At 35.4% G+C, this 21323-nt stretch overlaps 1 protein-coding gene across 2 annotated transcripts in view; it reads right to left on the reverse strand.

Annotated features, from left to right (window-relative positions):
* Positions 1-302: 302 nt before the first annotated feature.
* Positions 303-21323, reverse strand: part of LOC127851186 (uncharacterized) — a 162786-nt gene continuing 141765 nt past the window's right edge. The window contains exon 4 of one of the 2 annotated variants that reach the window (XR_008035684.1): positions 303-638. The gene's annotated coding sequence lies outside the window, so the exon portion shown is untranslated. The other variant, XR_008035685.1, reaches the window with a different exon arrangement.

Consider the following 21323-nt stretch of genomic DNA (forward strand, 5'->3'; position numbering starts at 1 on the left):
ACGACGTTAGTTTTTTAATATAAGGTCTTAATATATATGTATGAATATTAGTTCTCGATCGATTCCGAGAAAATGCTGAGAACCCTTCTTCGGTAGAGATCGGAACTCCTAATCACTAGGTGATTACCCGCACATTTTAACGTGTAATCGATATACTCTGATTAAATATAATACATACCAGATTAAACAAATTAAAGATGGGCGACAAAATATTGTAACAAATAATTGTGTACTTTGTTTATCATTTCAATGCATTATTTCGTTTCAATAGTACGAAGTAATACGTTTAACCTATACTATGAATAGTGTCACGCACCATATACGCATTGCTACCTTCAATCCTAAGATTTTACAATGACACGTTATTATTTAAGTGCACAAATATAAATTTGAATGAGACATACCAACATGTACTAAAAAGGATGAGTACCTTCACTGTCAAAGTCATACTGGAAAAACAAATATCACAATCCAATACTGGACACTTTATTTTGAAGTTAGCAGGTGTCCGTATACTTGAGCCGCGTCAACTGAAAATGGTTCTTAATGCCAAATGAGGCCAGCGGAACTACATACTAGCATATGCCTTCGCGCAGTCTGCTCATGCGCTATTTTGTTCGCTACTGAGATCAGGAGACCTTAATGGACTTCATATGGGACAGTGTAGCTCCTGACCAGACTTCGCTAATCATACAAAGATCGTAATTACTTATTCCAAAATCAAGTCAAGTTGACACTTTGAGCTCAAACATTGAAGGACTCAATTAATTTATACTCCAAATGTAGCTTGGCTTAATACCCCGATGCATTTACGGCTTTTAAAAAAACTTAAAATACATGTATGCAAGGCTCGATATGGTATGACCAGTCATGACTTAAATTAACCCAAAACACATGACGACATTTTTAAGTTAATTCTCATCGGCAAACAACCCAAGACGAAAATACATATTTATCGTCTGTATAATAATCACACCGTAAGTTTACATACTTTTTGACTGACTTGGTCTTATGAACATATTGAAAGTTTAAAGTAGCTACCTTCACACAGTCCACTTCTATGAATAAACACGTAGAACACAAATTTGCGTCACCTTGCATTTAAAGTTGGACGCAGGAATCGTTCTAGCATTTGTAGTTAGTTTAACTCACTTGGAATCACAATATTATCTTAATAAACGTAAATTAATCAGCGTCGACAGCCTGGTTTAGTGGCATTTTGTTGAAGTACTCCTCACACTGCGTCACTCATATGTATCCTCATCTCCTGCTGGATGATATCCAAGTCAAACCACTTTCCTGTCTTATCTCATATTGGAGGTATATGATAAACACATCCAGCTTCATCATAATAATTCACTTAATTCAATATTAAACTAATATTCTCAATAAAAAATCAAACATATCATAAACAGCAGAGCCTTCAGTGTTCATCCGTTGAGCCACCTCCATTAGTAGCTCTTCTTTACGTCTCGCTATCGCATGCAGTATAGCACCATGTTTATTAACCTCTCCGTTCCCATATATACATTTCACGTGTCTGTTAAGCTCCTCTAGGAACAGCATTTCGAGCTCCATCCTTGTCTTGCTGAACCACAACATCGGCTCTGGGGACGCGACGATGGCCTGTCGTATCTTCGGCAATCTCAGAATTACATTTGGACCTTCCGCCATCATGTCCGTTATATCTGCTACCCATTTACTTTGCTGCTTATCTTGCAAACCACTTGCTGCCATTAAATTTCTTTCCGGGATCATGTAGTATGCCAGTTGTTGTGTGACAATAGCAGTCTTAAGGTCGCTCAGTCCGTCATGTAGCCAGTATAAAAAACTGCGTTTATAAAAGTTATGATGTGGGTTATTCTCAGCTTGCCAAAGTACTATATTTTTAATCACGTATGATGTAACTTCTTTCTTACAAGGCTTAAGAACATCTTTGAGAATCATTTTAAGCATAACATACACTTGCGTTTGTGTGCTATTAAGATTGTTTACAAGTTCTGTCTCACCAGTGTTAAAGCACATCCTCCATTCCATGTGCTTGTACTCACTTCCCTTAAACCCGACTGGGGTTAGGTAGGCCCCTAATGATACGACTTTCTGAACAATAACTGGTGACGGCCAATGACGGGTTCTGGAAGCCCATCTTTGTAAGAAGCTGGGGCAGTGACAGCGTAGTGCGAGTACTCTGTCTACATGGCATACACCCTCAATTGTCCCCGGTATCGACGGCCCCGCTCTCTCATGATCCACTGCTTCTGATTGTGTAAATAATGCCGAACATTCGTCTAGGAATAAACTACTACTAAGTAGAACGGCTCCATATCCATTATCACACAGGGAATTACAAATTGGTTCAAACCGTGTATGCGCTGGTCTCTCTTGTAACAGTCTGCAATGTCCTGGATATACGCGTGTATTCATCCTAAACACGTCTATGTCGTCAGGTATGGTGTGAAGGTTGATACCAGCTTCCACACAGAGGACACCCTTCAACACGTCCAAAAAGTCCCAGTCGCTTTCAAAATAGCAGGTCAGTCCCTCTGCCTTGCTTCCTGCTGTAATATTAACGTTCGTACTTGATCGTATATATTGAGGCCTATCCAACTCCCTGTATTTTTTAACCCGCCATCTTCTCATCTCCTCGCCGTATCCCAGCCGTGTCATTATAGTACATATTTCCATGGACATATTTTCGACATGATTCTTAAAATACAAAAGCACAATATAAATGTTAATTTACGAAGAGTATTTAATTATATTTCCACTATAAATTATTAAATACACGTTCCATACATTGGTAAAAATGTAGTTTCAGATATTGTTTATGTTTCAGTTATTCATACAAAGTGCGAAGAGCTTTCTAATTTTTTTAAATAACATAAGAAATAGAACGAGTTAAAATAAATGCATACATCATTTGTATCTGCATTTCATGTTGCGTATTTTATTAAGTTTCATAAGTAGTGTTGTAGTATTTATTGTAGTTTGGATATTTGAAATATATTAATTACATTTTGTATACGTTAACATTATTTTATATATAATAATTGACTAATTTAATTATCATAGGTTGATTTTTTTTCAATGATGTTTAGTTTTTCCACCGAATCATATTGTTTCCTAAATTATAACAAGTGAATAGTACGTGATTTTCTCATTATCATCATGTAAAATTACATTTTTTTTTCATTCAGTAGTGTCATTGAATCTCGTACATTTATATACTTTTGTTAAAGATGGATGGAGAATAAACATAAACGTAGTTCAGAGCAACAGACTGGTAAAATTGAATTAAACTCGAGTTATAAAACCCTGATTTGTAAAGCGTCAGGCACCGTGCGTTTGAAACGTAATTCCGAATGATGCCGAACACTTAGTCTTACCACATTAATCTTGTTTAATAGGTTATACGTGACACATCTTAAACAAAAATGTACATGCATTCATATTGTAGTGACGTTAAATACAGTTCCGTGCGTTCCTACTACTAACGCCAATATGACCATACGATTTACACGAAATTCAGTAATAACTCATTTGAAAGTTGTTCTCAGTTATAAAAACAGTTTTAGTATAGTTTATTAAAATTCTAAATCATAACATTGTGTAATGTTCCTGAAACAAAATAAAGGAAACCATTACATGCATAAAATTCCGTTATGAATCCACAACTGAACCCTAACGGTCGTGTTTGCACAATTAATCCAGTGGGAAAATTATTTAATAACTTCAATGTGGTATAAAGCATGCGGTTTGTTGTTTTCTATCAAGGTTAGAATTTCGTTTGAGAACTGCAAAACTGTAATAAAGTAAACACAAATCCCCTGCGTACCTAATCGCATGAGATTACTGTACATAGCGCTGTGTCTGGCATTGCTTTCAATTCATCCCTTACCCGTGAGAGACGACTGTGCAGGCTGCTGTGACTGGGAACGCTTTTAATCCCGGACTTACCTGAAAGTGTCGACTGTACAGGTTGCTGTGTATGTGAACGCTTTCAGTCTTACTTAATGACCTACCTGATAGTGACCGCCGTACATACTGCTTTGTCTTGGAATACATCTCTATTTATAAAAATCAACATATATTTGCTGCGTATGCATTTTTTCAGACCGATCTACAAATTATACGTGCGTCAAACACGTATTTTCGAAGGCCGTATGATAAGCAAAATGGCACGCGTTTATTCGGTACATTGATTTTAAGGGAGACTTGAAGAAAAGAGGAACCGAACGGATATCAATAGGTTAAATGACCAACATATGTTTACATACTTGAATGAATTAGGCATCCATGCTGTCTAAGACGTTTTTATATCGGGTTGTGGTCAGGATAGGTTATCTATGAGATGCACAAAGTGAGTTTACGCATTAATTTTCGTAGTTAATGCATACAAAGCGATTTGCGCTGATAAAACAGCTAGCGTTGCACTTTATATTTGAGCAATATTGTTCCCATTTAACACTATAAACTTAACTAGATTATTCCAGTGTCACATCAAGTAAAAATTGTCAATTTGCTATCAGTGCCTTTTTAGTATTAAGGTCACAATATACTAATTTCAAACCTTTTGTTATTTAATTTAACAAATCCAACTGTAGTCAGAAATAAAGTCAACATTTTGAACGTAGGAATCCCCATATTATAACATGTTGTTAACGAGCATCCTATTAAGCTTTATGCATTTAAAACATAAGAAAATAGATCATGAGAAGGAGAAGAAAGAATTTCATACGTTTCCAAGTTGGCTGTTTGTTCATGTTTTTACCAGAAGTTTTAAACTGTTGTAACCAGCATTCGCGCACGTTTCCCTCTGTACTTTCCAGTGTTAAAACATAACATTGATTTTTTTTAGTGAACATCAATACTTCCTCTATACACAAGTCTACATTAAATAGCATACGAGTGGAGTTAATTGAACACATGTCTTCCAGTTTATCAATGAGTGCTTTCAGTCCCTGACTTACCCGTACGTGAAGGTTGCACAGGCTGCAATAATTGCTTTTTGTCCTCGACTTATCCGTACGTGAAGGTTGCACAGGCTGCTAGAAGTGCTCTCAGTCCCTGACTTACCCGTGTGTGAAGGTTGCACAGGCTACTGTGTCTAGGAGTGATTTCAGTTCATGAATTACCCGTACGTGAAGGTTGCACTGGCTGATAGGAGCGCTTCAGTCACTGACTTACCCGTACGTGAAGGTTGCACAGGCTACTGTGGCTATGCGTGCTTTCAGCTCTGACCTACCCGTACTTGAAGGTGGCACCGACTACTAGGAGCGCTTTCAGTCCCTGACTTACCCGTATGTGAAGGTTGCACCAGCTGCTGTGTCTAGGAGTGCTTGGAGTCCCTGACTTACCTGTATGCGAAGGTTGCACAGGCGGACAAGAGCGCTAATAGTTCTTGACTTATCCGTACGTGAAGGTTGCACAGGCTACTGCATATACGAGTGCGTTCAGTTCCTGACTTACCCGTATGTGAAGGTTGCTCGGGCTGCTTAACGCGCTTTCAGTCTCTGGCTTACCTATACGTGAAGGTTGCCCAGGTAACTGTTTCTACGAGTGGTTTCAGTTCCTGACTTACCCGTACGTGAAGGTTGCACTTGCTGCTAGAAGCGCTTCAGTCACTGAATTACCCGTACGTGAAGTTTGCACAGGCTACTGTGGCTATGAGTGCTTTTAGTCCCTGACCTACCCGTACTTGAAGGTTGCACCGACTACTAGGAGCGCTTTCAGTCCCTGACTTACCCGTATTTGAAGGTTGCACCGGCTACTGTGTCTAGGAGTGCTTGGAGTCCCTGACTTACCTGTATGTGAAGGTTGCACAGGCGGACAAGAGCGCTTATAGTTATTGACTTATCCGTACGTGAAGGTTGCACAGGCTACTGTGTATAAGAGTGCGTTCAGTTCCTGACTTACCGGTATGTGAAGGTTGCTCGGGCTGATTAACGCGCTTTCAGTCTCTGGCTTACCTAAACGTGAAAGTTGCCCAGGTAACTGTTTCTACGAGTGGTTTCAGTTCCTGACTTACCCGTACGTGAAGGTTGCACTTGCTGCTAGAAGCGCTTCAGTCACTGACTTACCCGTACGTGAAGTTTGCACATGCTAATGTGTCTATGAGTGCTTACAGTCCTTGACATACCCTACTTGAAGGTTGCACCGACTGCTAGGAGCGGTTGGAGTCCCTGACTTACCCGTATGTGAAGGTTGCACAGGCTACTGTGTATAGGAGTGCTTTCAGTCCCTGACATACCCGTATGTGAAGGTTGCACAGGCTACTGTGTCTAGGAGTGCTATTAGTCCCTGACCTACCCGTACGTGCTGCTAGGAGCGCTTTCAGTCACTGACTAACCCGTATGTAAAGTTTGCACTGGCTGCTAAGGGCGCGCTTCATTCACTGATTTACCCGTACGTGAATGTTCCACAGGCTACTGTGTCTAGGAGTGCTTTCAGTTCCATAACGTGAAGGCTGCACAGGCTCCTAGGATCGTGTTCAATCCCTAACTTTCCCGTACGTGAAGGCTGCACAGGCTGCTATGAGCGCTTTCAGTTTTTGACTTACCCGTACGTAAAGGATGCACAGGCCACTGTGTCTAGGAGTGCTTACTTGCCCGTACATGATTTACCCTCGAGATGATTGTACAGGCTGATGTGGACTGGAACACGTTCATTCCAATGCTTACCCGTGAGTGACGGCCGTACAGGTTGCTGTATCTTTGGGCGCTTTCAGCCCCTGTCTAACCTGAGAGTGACGACTGTACAGGCTGCTGTGTCCTGGAACGCTTTCAGTCTGTGATGTGGCTCGATCGATGCCTCCTTCTGCCATTTTCAATCGGCTGTGTGTGCATAATTGTATGCACAAAAATGTAATTACAATGAAAAGACAAGAGATCTGACATGTTAGCCCGAATACTCAATTTCGTAAGAGATCAAATATAGCCCTAACCCAATATATTAACATCGGCCTTATGCCATTTTGGTTATGTGTGAAAGGATCCAAATGTTCGCGAAATAGCCGATAGAGCCGTATTAGTGCGTTCAATTTCTACACAATACAAAACGATTTCGCAATAAATACATGGAATCCCCAGTCGGTTTTGTATTTTTGAATTTTAGGCGTGTCCAAACCTGATTATCGATACAAGAAATGCAAAATATTCATGTTTCATGATTGTCATTTAAAAATATAGATTTTCGAACTGAAAAATAGTTATGCAAATTAAAACAAAACACAGTTAAAAAGACAATGAAACGTTACAGTCGTAATTAATACATGTATTTTTGAAAGTGGGTCTGCACTTTCGATTTCAAATTCGTTCAATACTTAAACACACATTCTTGAAAGAGTTAATATTATCGAGATAAACATTTTACATTATTGTGTCAAAGAAACGAAACTTAATTTTAATATATTTAAAGGGGCCTTTTCACAGATTTTAGCATTTTTTAACTTATTCATTAAATGCTTTATATTGATAATTGTAAACATTGGATCGTAAAAGCTCCAGTAAAAAATCAAGAATAAAATTAAAAAAATGAAAAGAACATTGCCCGGAGCAGGTTTCGAACCAGTGACCCCTGGAGTCCTGCCAGAGTCCTGAAGTAAAAACGCTTTAGCCTACTGAGCTATTCCGCCGAGTACAAATACTTGACGTATTTTATACGTTATATAAGCAATCTTCGTAGTTTCACAAAATTTAACGACAAAAACAGAACTCCCCAAATTATTCAATCGTTTCGCGTTGCAACGCTTTATAATTTTAAGGTTTTAAAATCGTCAAAAGATGCATATAATGGCTATATTAGACCATGGTAAATGTTCAGTATTACTGTTTCCTCACAAATATCATAACTAAAACGAAAATTTGCGAATCTGAAACAACTTTTTTCAATTTTGTCAATTTAACAAAGCGTGAAAAGATCCCTTTAAGTAACCATTTAAAAGTCTGCGAATGTTTACTCATTACAAATGAACCTACCATCAGTGTAATCACTCCATGAATGCGTGCAGTAGTAATGACTAATGTATAACATACAATCTATTAATAGCGTTTGCGTCACATTAAAAAATAATTTATTGACCGGCATGAAATAATCAACCTCGACTATCTCCGGAATGTTTTTTTTTATATATTAAATATAAGACATACATTGCATACATGCATATGATCACACAAAAAAAGTTATATCATGTAGCAGCAATAATGTTCAAACATGTTATACAGGATATGCTAATATATAGGGTTTTTTTTCAAAAAAAAAATCTACAGAATAGTTATGAATAAGAATGAGTTGCATAAAGTTGGTAGAAAGCATTCTGTACTGGTTATAAAAGTTTAATGTGTTGCCATTTTTGTTCAAATATATATAGTTTATCATTGTTAAGGGCAATTTGTTTTTCAATTTGGATCTTAAGTTTAAAATAGTTTATAAAACAGTTGAAAGTATTTGTTTTTTTGTATTTGATGCTGAATATAAAATATTTCATTAATATAATGATGTGGTTCACAGTGTTAATAATTTCTGGTATTTTAAAAGTATTTACACCGATACTGATATTTAAGAGAGACACTGTTAATTGTGATTGTGGTTTCTCTAGAAATGTTGTTAACTGGTTCCATAGAATTTAAATATGTTTGCACTCCCAGAAAAGGTGTTCTATTGTTTCAATCCGTTTGCTGCATATATCACATACATTTGTGTTGGATAGGTTGCACGTAAAAATATATTCATTTGTAGCTATGATTCTATGGACATATTTATATAGAAAATTTCTCAGTGTGCTATCTATAGTTGTTTTATATGGCATGATAAATATTTGTTTTCAATTAAATTCTTGTTCTCGAAGAAGGCTTTGCCATTTATTTTGAATCTTGGAGTTTTCTGCTGGGTGTTTAATTTGTAGTTTGTAAAATATTTTGTTTGTTTTGTTTTGTTTTGCAAGTATGTTTTCCGTGAATGATGTTTGAGTACATGGTGTGTTATTTGTATTAATTGTAAATTTAATATGTATGGGTATGCTTTAAATTAATGTGTAATACATTAGGAAATTGCTTGAAGGTATTCCGTATCTTTAACATATATTCTCAAAAGAATAGAAGTCCTTTTTTCTGTAATCGTACACTTGGTAGACATATTTAATGTTTTGTTCAAAAAGTGTTTATAGAAAAAAGTATTATTGTTTGAAGTTATGTCTTTATTGTTCCATAAAATAATTTTACTTGTGATTTGGGGTTCTAGGTTATGAGTAACATTAGTCCATGCCGATAAAACACTAGATAGAAATATGTTTTCGTTTGCAATTTCATGCAAAATGGTATTGTTGATGTTACATTCAAAAAGTAAGGAGTGACCATATATTTTTTAGGATGTTCTAGTAGAATTATATCCATTTACTCGTATTGGTATTATCTAGGTATCTTTTAACCCAGCTGCATTTGATTGCATTCAAGAATGAGTTGATGTCTGGTTATTGGGTACCTCCATTTTCTACAGATTGAATTCACTGAGTTCGTTTTATTTTATCAGGCTTACCGTCCCATATGACATTAAAATTTGCTGATTTTATATCGTTAATAATATCATTTGGTGGTTTTGGGAGAGTTGTTAGTGTATAACTTAATTTAGGGAGTGCAAATGTTTTAACACGGTGTTTTTTCCGATAAGTGTAAGCTTACGTTGTTGCCATGATTTTAAACAATTTTTAAATGTTTGTAGTTTAGGCAATATGTTTTAAAGAATAGTTTCATTTTCATTGTTTGTAAAGGTTATTCCTGACGTTGTTGCTTCTTCTGATGTCCAGATGAATTTCATTTCTTTTTTAAGATTCATATTACTTTGTTTAAATTTACCTACTCTTAGCACAGTGCATTTACTTTTGTTTAATTTAAGACCCGATGCCATTCCAAAAAGGGTTAGCGATTCTATAAGATTATTGAATGAGTCACTACTGTCGTTTAAAAAATAAGTTGCATCGTCAGCAAATAGGGACTGTTTAATTTCTTCGTCGGGTTCTATCGATATTCCCTTTATATGTTCATTTGATTGTATATAGTGTGATAGATATTCGATGCATATAATAAATAGCGAGGATGAAAGTGGACATCCTTGTCTTACCCCTCGTTCGATGTTAAAACTGTTTGAGAAAAAGCCATTGTTTATAATTATACTGTTAATATCGGCTTTCAATTCCTATACAAAACAAGACGAATTCGCAATAAATACATGGAATCCCAGCCAGGTTGGTATGTTTGAATTGTGGCGTGTCCGGACATGATTATCGATACAGTTTATAAACAAATTTAATTCTCATGATTGCGATTTAAATTCTAGAATTTCGGAATGGAAATATATATCAAAACAAAACACAAAGGACCAGACTTTGGAAAGTTACAGTCGTAATTAAATACATTTACTTTTGAAAGTGTGTCTGCACTTTCGATTTCAAAATCGTTCAATAAAAATAATTTTCTTGTTAGAGTAAATAATTTCGATAAACAAGTTTTATTGTGTCATAGATAACAAACTTTATATTAACCAATTTGAGTAAACTCTGTGAAGATTCAATTATAACAAAGGAACTTACCTTTAGGGTAATCACTCGACAAACTGCGAGCATAACTACTCAGTACTGCTTAACCTACTCTCTATTCATAGCGCTCGCGTCACACTATAAAACACTACACTATAAATCGTGATATATCGACTATCTTCGGAATTTTCTTGTAATCGAGACTGTATTGTGTATTTAATCAACGTGTAAAATTAAATAGTTCGGTTGACACGAAATTAAATGGATTTTATACAATATTGCATTTTCGTGTGATCATGAATCCAATGATTTTAAAGGGGCGTTTTTACAGACGTTGGCATGTATTGAAGTGTGTCATTAAATGCTTTATATATATATAAATGTAAACATTGGGTCTAAAAGCTCTAAAAAAACAAAAAATAAGTTTAAGAAAGACAGATAAGTAACCCTCAACTTGGCTCGAACCACTGACCCATGGGGGTAAAAGGCTTTCGCTTAAACAACTCGGCAATCCGTGCTAATACAATGAGATTTGTTCTTTTTACTTTATATAAGAAATCATCGTAGTATCACAAAATACAAACGACATCAACAGAACTCTCCAAATTATTCATTCGTTTTGCGTTTAACGCTTTGTAATTTTCAGGTTTAAATCGTCAAAAGATGCATATAATGGATTGTTTAGAGCATGGTAAATGTTCAGTATCACTGTTTCCTCACAAATATAATAACTTCAACGAAAATTTGCGTGTCTGAAAAAAAAGTTTTGCCAATTAACAAAAACGTTAAAATGTCTGATATGTGACTTCGAACTTGAACGTGCATTGTTTAATGTATTTCACGGTGAAGAGGACACACGAACATCCAGGAAAATAAGTGATATGTTGTCTTGTTTTATATCAATACGAACATAAGAAAGGCATGTGTCACCATTTATCCTCCTTGATCCTTAAAAGGTTTAGCGAAACGAGGTAGATTCTCCAAGTACCAGTTTAGAGTTTTAAGAGCAGATATGCGATACTGGGCTCGCGACTTAAACATAATTAAACTGTGCTTTGGGAAATAGGTACTTAATTCTTGCACGTAAAAAAATGTCGTTCATGATAAGGCTGTGCAATCAAATTAGGACAAAAATTCTACACTTGTATATATTTTTTTACTTAAAAGAAAGTCTCTTCTATACGAAATTCCTTTACTATGTTTTAAACATAGCATTTTAAACAGACAAAAAATGCGATATTCATGTAAAAAATCATTATAATAAGATAATATGTATTTTTCGATACAAAGCCTAACCACACCATTACAGGAAACGTCCTGAATTAAGACATAAAACGTTGTCTGCAACTCCAAACCTGAATAAGCCGAAGAGAATGTGACCGATCTGTTCGGGGATAATTTTACCAATTTGTCCATATACAATGTGACCGATCTGTCCGGGGATAATGTGACCGATCTGTTCTGAGAGTATTTGACAGATCTGTCCTGAGTGAATGTGACCGATCTGTCCTATGATAATGTAACTAATATGTCCTGATAATATGTGACAAATCTGTCCTGAGAGAATATGACCATATAATCCTGAGAGAATATGACCGATCTCTCCGGAGAGAATCTGATCGATCTGTCTTGCGAGATTTTGACCGATCGGTCCACACAAAATGTGACTGATATGTCCAGAGAGAATGAAACCGATCTATCCTTAGGGAATGTGACCGATCTTCCCATGGGAAATGTGACAGATCTATCCTGAGAGGAGGTGGACAGATCTATCCTGAGAGAATGTGACCGATCTGTTCGTAGAGTTTGTTACCGATCTGTCCTGCGATAATGTGGCCTACATGAAGACCAGAAATGTTGCTACGAGTGCTTGCAGGTAACTAGCTCATGCCACAGACTAAGGACGACTCGCCATTCAAGGATACATAAACTGTATATTCATGTATATGTTGCATACATAAACCGCACAGGCTAAACAGCATTTCCATACAAGCAGAAAGTGTAGTCCCTGACTTGACTGCACGAACTTGCATTACGCCCAGTTTTCCCAAAACATTCTTATCTTACGTCTGTGCTGCAATAAAATCATTAGAAATCGAAGCTAAGAAATTATCGGTTCCAATGTCATGTCGTGTAACTTAACATTTACCGCATGGTGTATTTACCTAGATTTATTTTAAATGCGCAGTTTATCACAAAATACGACTCGTTTTTATATTTCCATTAGTTTAATTATGCTTGAATGGTATTGACTCATATATGACTATTAGCATGAGTATTCGAAAGTACACATTTCACTGACGTGCTTTTATGGAAACACCATTCTATGTAAAGATGTGTGACGTGTGGTATCTTGTTTAGACTGTGACTATCGGATGTACGAGACGGCCTAAGACAAGCCAATTTGCAATCATCATAGTTTACGTCATAGCTTAGAAGACCTCTCATCTAACTATTAAATTGAACAACCAAACTATGCGACTGTATTATTGTTTTCCATGTCGGATCGCAGCTTCCGCAGTTACATTGGCCGGCTTTACCAATATGAACATTGTTATCGTAGCCTAATCATCAATGGCAGCAGTTTTCTACTTAAATAATATCCTTAGTCAAAATGGCTGACGATCTCATTAAAGTATATACATAAGTTGTTGCTTTTAGTGGATGTTATACAAGAGTCAGACTTAAACGCATGTTGGTACGGGGGCGATGCGTAGCCTTTATAGGTATGTTTGTTTGAGGGAGATTCGTTACCTTTTTATTTATCTTGGTACGGGGGAAATTCGTTACTTTTATTGATATGTCGGTACGGAGAGATTCGTACTCTTTATCGGAATATAGATAAGGGGGAGATTCTTTACATGCATATTTAACTTTATACGTGGAGGTGATTGACATGTATAGGTAGGTTGTTACGAGGGAGATTCGAAACCTATATCTACTATATCTACTAAACCTACTTCTACTGCGACTACTACTACCACTTCTACTACTACTACTACTACTAGTACTACTACTACTACTACTACTACTTCTACTACTTCTACTACTACTACTACTACGACTACTACTACTATATCTACTAAACCTACTTCTACTACTACTACTACTACTACTACTACTACTACTACTACTACTACTACTACTACTACTACTACTACTACTACTACTACTGCTACTACTACTACTACTACAATATCTACTAAACCTACTACTTCTGCTACTACTACTACTACTACTTCTACTACTACTACTACTACTACTACTACTACTACTACTACTACTACTACTACTACTACTACTACTACTACTACTTCTACTACTACTACTACTACTACAACTACTACTACTACTACTTCTACTACTACTACTACAACGACTACTACTACTATTACTACTACTACTACTACTACTACTACTTCTACTACTACTACTACTACTACTACGTCTACTACTTCTACTACTTCTACTACTACTACTACTACTACTACTACTACTACCTCTACTACTACTACTACTACTACTACTACTATACTACTACTACTACTACTACTAATATTACTACTACTAATATTACTACTACTGCTACAACAACAACAACTACTACCGCTACTACTGCTACTTATTGTTCCTCTTCTACTACTTCTTCTACTACTACTATAACTTCTACTTGTTCTACTACTTCTACTGCTGATGCTGCTTCCGCCGCTACGACTACTACTAATACTTCTTCTAATACTACGAACACTTCTAACATTACTACTTGTAATAAGAAGATGGTGATGATCACGAATAAGAAAAACACTTCACATCATAAAACTAACGACTATATCTAGTATTCCATTAAAATAATTATAAAAGCATATAAATATATATATATTTATCTGTACGCTATAACGTTCTTATAAAAACAAAATGCGACTGCCACGATGTCGTCTACAACTATTGATTAAACGCCCGGATCAATGCCGGGTTTGCATTGAAGCCAGGTAATATGATAACCCATTGCGTTTGTTCTGCATTTGCTAGATCCGTATATTTTATAACAGCGTGTAACGGTTTAAATGGTGCAAACATTGTTATGGGGTTTTACAAAATGTAAAATAACGCCAATGTCTGGTCTTTGATATGCGACTCTGGCCCATATTCTACAACCGAGTTTAAAAGGAACATGTTAACAGAGTTAGTTTATTTACACGACAACAACAATAACAACAGCAACACAATAATGTACAATGAGCTAAATTCTGTTATTATTTATATATTATTATGTCCATTGGTATGTTCATTTATATATTTCAATGTACAGTAATGTACAATATGTTACAGCCTTTTTATTTTTCATAATATGAACGTCTAAATGTGGTATACGAAACTTCACATGAACATACAAATTGTATCGCTTTATTCACTATATTAAGCCGGATGTATGCGATTAATATTTAAGCACAATGGTTAAATACTCTTTAATACAAAGCATCGTTTAAAAGAAGTACATCGGATTTACATATTAAAAATACTTTATTTGCAGTTTTAAAGTGGTTCTAATCTACTTGCTATAACGTAATAAGCTCGGCTCAAATTATGCGTCGCATTGTCTTTATCTATATGGATACAATTAAATAAATAAACTGTACACGTTGAAAATTAAAACAACTTACCAATCAAGTAAAGGTCTTTGCGTTGATTGGATCCAATTACATTGAAGATGAATTTGACAGACGCAGATCAATTGCATAAACGCTGAAATGTTAAGTTATTCACCTCATTACAACACTACTGATTATTGGGGTACCCGCACTTTGAGAAAATGCGCATACAAAAAACAAGACAAAGCGTTTAAATTTAGGAGGATAAAACATAGCCTCATGCTAGTACACGAGCTTCGCTGTCGACTGGTGATAAGTGGTTGTGGGTATACTTTCTCAATGTTAGAAAATGTTTTGACTACATAGACAATGCAATATGTAACCCGATCGAATGGTTTTACAATAATGCTAACAATACAATCATATCGAGCGCATCGACTGGAGAAATAAAGAAAAAGTTTACGCCTAATGGTTTGGGCTACATGATATCGTAAATTTGAGTACTTATGTATTTATAAAGTACAATGTAAAGGTTTGTAAATATTAATATACTTCTGAATACATTAAGTATTTTGTTTTGATAGTTAAAGGCTTATTTTTTTCACTCACCATACGTCAACGGTTTTATCAACCAATTAGAAATAACAATGCGTTCTTAAGGAAAATAAATATGACCGGATTAAAAACATTCAAACGATTCATAGAAAAGGTCGGTTTGGGGATGACGTCATTTAAATATGCTGAATACTTACATTAATATAAAATTCTAGACTGTCAATGCGCGCATACATATCATCATCATCATCTTATTATTATTATTATTATTATTATTATTATTATTATTATTATTATTATTATTATTATTATTATTATTATTCTTGTTCTTGTTTGTGTGCTCCTGCTTCTTCTGCATCATCACCATCGTCAGCATAAACATCATCATCCATATTCTTCTTCTTCTTCATCTTCATCCTCATTAAGAATAATATGAACATTTTATAAGAAAGTATCATCTGTTCAGACTTATTCGGAGGAATATTATAGATAAAACGCATTACCTTTTTCAAATTATATAATCTAGTTATAAAGCTCTTAACAGTGTGTGTCTTTAACAAATAATATGATATGTCTGTGCAGTGCATACCTTTTGTTTGCATCACAACGAACAATGTATTATTATTTTAAGAGAATGGCGTGGCTGTATTGGGTGGTCTCATGTATTGCTTGAGTGGTTTTCAGTACGATTTCAATATGTTCTTTTCTACAAACCTTTAGATTAAACTACAAAACGTGACACAATATTTGTATGTGTAATTATGGGGAGAAAATTATATATTTGTTAAATAATGTTAGGTTGTGTGTGCAACATTCAATTGTATTTTACGTTTCCATAAATTAACTATACAACAGCGTGTTATAATGAATACATTAAAAGACAGGCATGCACGCAGGCAGGTAGGCAGGCAGACAGACAGACATAAATACAGAAAACCAGAAAGACTGACATAAACAGATAGACATGTAGGCAGACCGACAGGCAGGCATGCGGGAGGACAGACAGACAGACATACTGACTAACAGACAGACTAACAGACAGCCAGAGAGAAAGGCATGCCAACAGACTTGATATCAAATGATAAATGAACATTATTGCAATATCTTCCGACCAACAAGGTACTTTAAAAACATATAGATCAAATGGACCGGTCATTAATTGACGTTCCAACATTGGCAATAACGTGAAAACAACATAAAATAATGTTATTTAAATAAGCCGCGCTCTGTTAAAACCGGGCATACTTATTTTGAGTAAAATATCGCCCCAGATTAGCATGTGCAGTTGAATTCAGTTCAGGCTGAAGGTGTCTTAAATGATAAGACTAAACAGGATAATCTGGGACGATACTTTAAGCACACGCATGAAGTCCGGTTTTTACAAGGCTCGGCGTTCATTTATGCTTGATGAAGCTTAAATAAATTCACTCTTTGGTAAAGTTGTTTACATGCAGTGTTGTTTTTTCAACTGATACCGCAATGGACTGTGTTATGTGAAAATTCAAAGCAAACAAATACATTTAAAATATATACATTAACAATTTAAAAAAGTGTCCATATTGCATTTATCTTGCTATTTGATCTCAAATTTTAACAATCCAAAACATACTTTCCAGATGTTATAAATTGCATTTCTGTTTTCATCTCTTAATTTAACCAATACTATAAAACCACGACCATATATGTAACGATAAGCATACAATTAAAAAGTGGGTCGCATTTAGATTCTCAATAATAACCTAGTCAATAATATGCTTTAAGGCAATTGTGTACATTATAATTGTATGTTCTGTATCAGCTTGCAACACAATGCAAAATGATCAACCTCGGTTTTCTCAGGACGATACCAAAACCAGATGGGACGCGCTCTGTGAAAGTATGTGCATAAAGCATCGTCCCTTATCAGCCTATGCCGTTCATACAGACTAATCAGATACGACAATTGCAACCAAGACTTGCTTGTTGTTAAGAAGAAACTTCCTTTAAATGAAACATTCCATAAAAGCGGAGGCATCCTGCACCCAATTGTATAAACGCTGGTTAAAGTTACCGCTCGGTAGCTTTTAAACCTTAGTAAGTTTGCGGTTATTCAGGTTTAGTAACCGTCAAGGTAACTCGATTGTATAAACACGAAATACCGCAAAGTAACTAAACCGCGCATAGTGGAATTTAACCAACGGTAAATTTAACCACAACATTCCCACAATGCATTTTCTAATGACGTAATTTTCGCGCGAAGTGTCACGCTTCGATTTCGTTAACAAACAAAATAAACAGCGTCATGTATTTTTTTATCAAATTCATTTACAAATGCTTTTACAATAAAATAAAGTGTACATTTTAACTATGAATTCATCAAATTTTTCAAAATGTTTACGAACATTTGTCACAGACCAGGGAAAAAATATCATGATGTCGGGATTTGCCTCATCTAGCGGAATCCCTGGTGCTTCCAACTGCGAGAGAGTGCTTGATAAGACGCCTAATTTTCTTGTTTTTTAAATGATGTAACATATTCATGGTCGTCGTAACATGCTAGCCTATTCTTTTAATTTTGCTTATAACCCGTTTTCACATGACTGCGTTATAAAATAATATCTTTCGCCAAAGAACGATGTTTACACATTCAAAGTACAACGCTGAGTATATCCTTAACTTCAAATTACATCCGAAAATCACTCTGTCTGTAGTCCAATATTGCATATTGAAATTGAGAAAAGTGCGAGTCTTTTTGACGTTTTATTATAAACGCGACTTATTTCACACGTACATGCACTGTATATCGACGCATTTCAATTGTCAATTTATCACATTTTCCTTATTTCGTGCAATGTGCATTGTTTATAATCCGTGCATATACTTTTGACATTTTTAGAATGTACAACAAGCCATACAAATATCTCACAATTCATAAATAATCTACAATATTTGCTTTCCGATTAAATTCATGTTAGGCATAGAGATGTGTAAAGTATAAGATGATAAAAATAGCACCACACTGGAATTCGGAATGTCCCATTTTTTACACGGGTATTAACGACTCATTTATCTGTTGTGTAATGGAATGTTTTTCATTCTTTGTTGAATTATATATTAAATAATTTTCGTGTACAATAAGGGCATTTACCATAGACAAATAAAACATTGTGTAAGTTTAAACATATGTTTGTATGCAGAAATCTGCAAATGTAACCGAGTTTACCAACGGCTATTACTTGTTAAACTGCTCCGGTTGATTTGAACAGTAATGTAGAGTACATGACGTAGCGTGTGACGAACAAGAAAGTTTATCGAGTTCATAAACTCATTTGAAAATAGTAATAGGATGGCATAAGGGTCTTTATTTAACTATGCTAAAATAATTATTAAAGACCGTAGATGCAAAATCGTCAATTATTGAGTTAAATGGATTATTTATGGATTTTAAAGGATTATTAAAGGTAAGATACTAGTTCGAACGTGTTTTGGTTTTTGTTTGTACTTTTGTCGTTTACGGTTTTCGGAGAAATGATTTTTACATGGGCGCCATTGATGCATCTGATCACACACGGCATATCCATAACATTATATAAAAAATCACGTTCTGCGCGTTCTTAAATTCGTCGCCCGAAGTCGGAAAACGTATTGCCCTGTAAATTAAGTCAAATAAAGTGCCAGTCGCTGCAATTGTCCGTTTACTTGTCGAAATGTTCAAGGTTGTCGATGGTTAGCTTTTATAATGTCGCGCGACTCGGCCATTTTGTGTTAGTTACCTCTCGGTTACTTGTACTTACCCACCTAGAGAAGCAGGGTATGTTTTAACTGGGTTTTAAACGATTGGTATAACTTACCCAATTTTATACAAACGCTTACCGACCAGTAACCAACAAGTTACCGACTTTTAACCGCCGGTATGTGGTTAACCGCCGGTTTAACTGTTTATACAATCGGGTGCTGATTAGCATGTGTGGACTGAATACGCTAATCTGGGACGACACTCGCATGCAAAACGCCTTGTTTTCCCTGAACGAGATTAAGATCTACGGCAGCCTACAGCTGTCGTTTTCCATCTTTCCAAACGATTCCAATGAATTAACAATGATATAAAAAAACAACATGTGTTGCGGCTTACAGCTGTGGTTGTCAATCTCACAGAATGATTTTTTGTTTTAAAATGCATGACACAGTGATATCTTGTTTGAGCTGAACAACCACACGTGCATGTACACTTACCTTAAAACTTGATGAAACACCGAAAGCCATAAGCATTCCCAAGGCGATAACAACTTAAATAATAATTGTTATATGTGTGGTGTTTAATGTATAGCCAGATATTGTATAGGCAATTGTCACAAAATGAATAAAGGAGAGTACAATATCTCACCTGATAATAATTCTTGATTTTTATAAACTTATCTCAAGTGTTATTAATCATTTACGTTCTAGCATCGAATATACAATTTCGATTTAGTTGCAATTTATATGCTCATGGTTTTAATCTTTACCAGAGAATATAACTTATAGCATCGGAGACATGATGAAAGGGAGTAAATAACATGTCAGCTAAATCACTTCTTGCTGACAAGATTTCAGATGTAAGAAGCATACAGTGACAATTCCAGTATAGTAACAATTCTAGATTATCAGAGGCATTTTGGGAAAGAGTCGTGGATCAAGAAGTAAAATACCCGATAGCATAGCGAGGATGTATATGACTTACAGTATTTACTAAACATTTTAAATTTTAGAAACATGTCATGCACAATGAAAACAATTGATAATAAAACTTTCCGTGTATGAATTAAGACGACTTGACGTGAAATACATCTTGAACTATATAAAGATGTAGTCAGTAAAACGTTCTGTTTATGGGCGTTAAAAAGTTAGGCTATTTTTTAATAGGCTTGATGCATGTGCGTAAGTCAACACAGGCTAATCAGGAAATGGACTTTTTCGATTGGGTTTTTATTAAGAAGGGACCTACTTTAAACGAACAATTCCATGATAGCCTGTCGACCCAGATTAGCCTTAAATGTCAGCACAGACTTATCTGGAACGACACTTAACGCACATGCTTTACGCCCGATTGTGCCAAAACGCGGTTCCAGTTTGGAATGCGAATTTCTAGGTATACTTTAATAAATAGTATCATAATGGGCATATTGCAAAAATCATTTGCGGATTTAACTTTAGGATTGACTATTTCAAAACCTGAACATATAATTATTTTATATTTCGATGTTCAAGATGACTTCGCAAAGTAGAAAAAACAACCTGATACATTCAATTATAATTGAATGTATATATCATCTACTGATCGCTAGATGATTATAAAAATAACATGCCATCAATAAACTCTGATTAAATACAATCAATACTAGATTAAAAAAAATAAAAGATGCCCGAAAACACGTTGCAAAAACAAAACATAGCTTCTATAGGTTGTATCATTTCGATTCACAATTTTGTTTCAATGTTATAAATAATTAGATAACAGTTAGTTTAACCTAGATGAGGAACAGTGCAAGATCCACATTGCTATCCTCAAAGTTAAGATGCATTCAGGTCAATTTTCAAACTATAACACGTAATTATTATTATAGTTTTTTGCGGAGCTCTAACCTCTTATTGTTTGTTACAATATTGATATATGCACAATTGTATGTTTTCCT

This window comes from Dreissena polymorpha, chromosome 11 (assembly GCF_020536995.1).
Source record: "Dreissena polymorpha isolate Duluth1 chromosome 11, UMN_Dpol_1.0, whole genome shotgun sequence".
In the NCBI taxonomy this organism is placed as follows: Eukaryota; Metazoa; Mollusca; class Bivalvia; order Myida; family Dreissenidae; genus Dreissena; species Dreissena polymorpha.